This window comes from Myotis brandtii, unplaced genomic scaffold (assembly GCF_000412655.1).
Source record: "Myotis brandtii unplaced genomic scaffold, ASM41265v1 scaffold521, whole genome shotgun sequence".
In the NCBI taxonomy this organism is placed as follows: domain Eukaryota; kingdom Metazoa; phylum Chordata; class Mammalia; order Chiroptera; family Vespertilionidae; genus Myotis; species Myotis brandtii.
Genome location: NW_005369870.1, coordinates 3,235,103 through 3,239,297, shown reverse-complemented (window position 1 = coordinate 3,239,297; position 4,195 = coordinate 3,235,103). Strand labels below are relative to the sequence as shown.

The following is a 4,195-nucleotide window of genomic DNA, read 5'->3' as shown; positions in this document are numbered from 1 at the left end:
TGGTGCATGGGTGGGGGCCGGCTGGTTTGCCCTGAAGGGTGTCCCAGATCAGGGTGGGGGTCCCGCTGGGGTTCCTGGCCAGTCTGGGTGAGGGGCTGATGGGTGTTTGCAGGCTGGTCACAATCCCTTCAGGGTGGGGGTCTCCACTGGGGTTCCTGGCCAGCCTGGGTGAGGGGCTGATGGCTGTTTGCAGGCTGGTCACACCCCCTTTAGGGTTGGGGATCCCCACTGGGGTGCCTGACCAGTCTGGGTGAGGGGCTGAGGGCTGTTTTCAGGCTGGCCAAGCCCCCAGCGATGGAAGCTCCCAACCTCTCCTTTTTTTCTTTTTCTTTTTTATTCTGGAATTTATTTACCTTCTATAATTGAAACTTTGTTGCCTTCAGTGGAGCTCAGAGCCGGCCAGGGTAGGCGGGCAGGAAGCTTGGCTTCCTCGATCACTGGAGCAACCAAACCTCCTGCTTACTCCAGCTATGTGGCTGCCGGCCACCATCTTGGTTGGGTTAATTTGCATATAGTCGCTCTGATTGGCTTGTGGGCGTGGCTTAAGGCATAGTGAAGGTACAGTCAATTTGCATGTTTGTCTTTTATGAGATTATACTAGAGGCTCGGTGCACAGAATTTGTGCATGGGAGGGGCGGGTCCCTCAGCCCAGCCTGCAACTTTTCCAATCTGGGACCCCTCAAACATCCCTCTCGCAATCTTGGACTGCTGGCTCCTAACTGCTCACCTGCCTGCCCACCTGATCGCCCCTAACCCCTCTGCCTGCCTGCCTGATGCCCCTAACTGCTCCCCTGCTGGTCTGATCACCCCTAACTGCTCTCCCCTGCTGGCCTAATCGTCCCTAACCACTCTCCCCTGCCTGCCTGATCGCCCCTAACCTCTCTGCCTGCCTGCCTGATTGCCCCTAACCACCTCTGCCTAGGCCCCCACCGCTGTGGCTTCGTCTGGAAGGATGTCTGGAATGATGTCCGGAAGGTCGTTCGACTGTCTGGTCTAATTAGCATATTATGCTTTTATTATTATAGATAGACAATATACTTGTATGGTTTCAGTCCTTTTAAAGTTATTGAGACTTGGTTTTTGTCCTAACATGTCTCTCCTGAAGAATGTTTTGTGTGTAAATTTAGAATATCTATTTTGATGTTGTGCAGTGAATTGTTTTATATATTTCTCTTAGGCCAAGTGAATTGTTCAGGTCTTTCATTTTCTTGTTGATCTTCTGTCTAGTTGTTCTACCCATTATTGAGATTGAGGTATTAAAATCTTCAACTCTAGTAAGTAAGTACATATACATATCATAGTGTATATATGTATAAATATACATGTATCTACTAGAGGCCTGGTGCACGAAATTCATGTGGGGGGGGTGGCTGTTTGTCCCTCAGCCCAGCCTGCACCCTCTCCAATCTGGGATCCCTCTCACAATCCAGGACTGCTGGCTTCCAGCTGCTCACCTGCCTGCTGCCTGATTGCTCCTGACCACTCCCCTGCCAGCCTTATCGACGCCTAACTGCTCCCCTGCCAGCCCGATTGCTCTTAACTGCCCTCCCCTGCCTGCCTGGTTACCCCTAACTGCCCTCCCCTGCCAGCCTGGTCGCCCCCAACTGCCCTCCGCTGCTGGTCCAGTCATCCCTAACTGCCTTCCTCTACCGGCCGGTCCCCCCTAACTGCCCTCCCCTGCCGGCCCGGTCACCCCAAATTGCCCTTCCCTGCTGGCCTGACCGCCCACAACTGCCCTCCCCTGCTGGCCTGATCGCCCACAACTGCCCCCCCCTGCTGGCCATCTTGTGACTGCCATCTTTGACCACATGGGTGCGGCCATCTTTGTGTGTTGGAGTGATGGTCAATTTGCATATTACTCTTCTTTAGATAAGATATATATAAAAGCCTAGCAACTGAACTGTGGAATGACCAGAACTACTGGTTTACCAGTTGCTATGATTTGCACTGACCAGCAGGGGGCAGATGTTCAATGCAAGAACTGCCCCCTGGTGGTCAGTGGGCTCCCACAGTGGGAGCACCGCTTGGCTGACTGGGATGAGTGGTGCTCCCATAGCAGGCCAATCCCAGCAGGCCACGACCCCCCCACCAGTGCACAAATCCGTGCACCGGACCTCTAGTGTATATATAAAATGCTAGATCATTCTGCATGGAGAGAATGAAGGTTCTGGGAAAGCTTAGGAGAAAAAGTCCTCTGAATTAAAAAATAACCAGTGGGTATTTGCTGGAAAGCAAGACAACATTTAAACAAGAAAGTTATGAAATGTGGAGGGATTTTGTCCATTCTGATGGTGAGTTGTGAAAGGTGTACTTTTAAGTCTGAAAGGGCTAGAGCAGTCAAGCCCTCATGGAATTTCAAAACTGACTGCTCACACACAGATGAAGAAAACACTACTTTTTAATCTCACATGCAAGGTTCACCAAGATAGGCCATGTGGTGAGCCATAAAACAAGTCTTGGTAAGTTTCAAGACTAAAATCTTTTTAAAAATATCTATAGAAATTGATTAAAAATAACTCTTTTAAAAAAAATTCTTCTATGCATTTATGGCATTGGAATTTTCTTTTTCTAAGAAGTGCTGAGATGAAGACCAAAGGAATTAAGACAGATGTATGCAATGTAAATAGAGTTAAGTAAATAATACATGCCTTGAATGATAACTCCCTTTAGAAGTCAACATTGACTCTTTAGGAGAAAAGGCAATATTTATTTCATTTGGGGATAGCAACTTAACTGAGCACCATTTGCCTCTGGCCGGATGGCTCAGTTGATTGGAATGTTGTCCCATATGCCAAAGGGTTTGAGGGTTTGATTCTTGGTCAGGGCACTGTGGGTTTTACCCCCGGGAGGGGCGTGTAGCTGATTGATGTTCTCTCTCTCTGTCTCTCTCTCAAAAATCATTCAAGACATATCCTTGGATGAGGATTAAAAAAAAAAATTAAAAGGAAAAAATTGAGTATCATTTGGTGATGGGAAAAAAAATTATTTCGAAAGGTATTTTGGAACTTCTGGTGAATCCCTTGAATTTGGGGGATATGGTTTTTTTGTTGTTATTCTTGAAGTAGGTATAGTATAGTATAGCATAGCATACTATAGTAGTATAAAGTTTTTATATATATTTTAAAGGGTTCTAACTTTTTTTCTGTGACCATTATGTTGAATTAGTAAAGACACAATTTCTTAAGCTTCCTAATTGGTCAGTGAAGACCCTAACTATTGCCAGGCATTTCTACACCTTTAGAGTGCTTAGAATTTCTACAAATGCATTCACTGTTGTGAGTAATTTTATTGTTCTCCACACTTTATATTGTTTTCTAATTTCTTTTTCATTTTGAGTCTCAGAGTGGTAAGATAAGTGTATGTGTTCTTTATACAGTTTAAAAGATACAGTTGTGACTATTGCTTAGCTATGATTGAGGTAGGATTAGAATTCACATCTCTTCATTCCAAGTTTAGTATTATGTTTTACAGATTCTAAAATTCAGGGTATATTCTTAACTACTTCTAAGTCTTGGGACAGTTTTGCCACCTATTTTCTCATCGATAAAATGAGAGAAGTCAAGTAGATTGGTTCATATGTTCTTTCTTGTGGGAATTCAGTTTTTAAAGTATCATTAAGTAAGGTAAGATCAAATCCTGCAAAATGATTTAACTTCTTGTTACACTTGTATGATTGCTGATTATTAGAATGTGCTAATGGAATTCATTTATTGACAAAGGGTTTTTCCCCACTATAGTTTGAGCTCCAGAGGGCAAAATTTTCCCTATCTTGTTTATTGTTTACTAGGTAATTGCCTAGCCCAGTGCCTCAAATGTGGTAGGTGCTCAGGAAAAACTTACTGAATGAATAAATGAATGGTTAAATGAATGATAATGTGGGCATGGATGGAGGCAACATAGTGCTGTAGAGAGCATGCACACTGTGGTGTTCAATCACAGGGTATAATTTCAAAAGATGGGAAGGTTACTTGGGATAATCCTATCTAATAATAGACAAACATGGTAATTAACCGTACCTCTGACATGCTTCCCATTGGCTAATCAGGGCGATATGCAAATTAACTGCCAACCAAGATGGCGGCCGGCAGCCAGGCAGCTGAAGCGAACAGGAGGCTTGCTTGCTCCAGTGATGGAGGAAGCCAAGGTTCCCCGCCTGCCGCTGCCGGCCTCTGAGCTGCACTCTAAGAAACAATGT

General features: G+C 45.1%; 1 protein-coding gene across 6 annotated transcripts in view; it reads left to right on the top strand.

The window, feature by feature from the left end:
• Positions 1 to 4,195, top strand: part of CTDSPL2 (CTD (carboxy-terminal domain, RNA polymerase II, polypeptide A) small phosphatase like 2) — a 92,575-nt gene that overhangs the window by 27,741 nt on the left and 60,639 nt on the right. The window contains exon 1 of one of the 6 annotated variants that reach the window (XM_014548778.1): positions 3,518 to 3,623. The exons of the other annotated variants lie outside the window; for them this stretch is intronic. The gene's annotated coding sequence lies outside the window, so the exon portion shown is untranslated. Of the gene's footprint in view, positions 1 to 3,517; positions 3,624 to 4,195 lie in introns of those variants that run through there. 6 annotated transcript variants of the gene reach the window in all.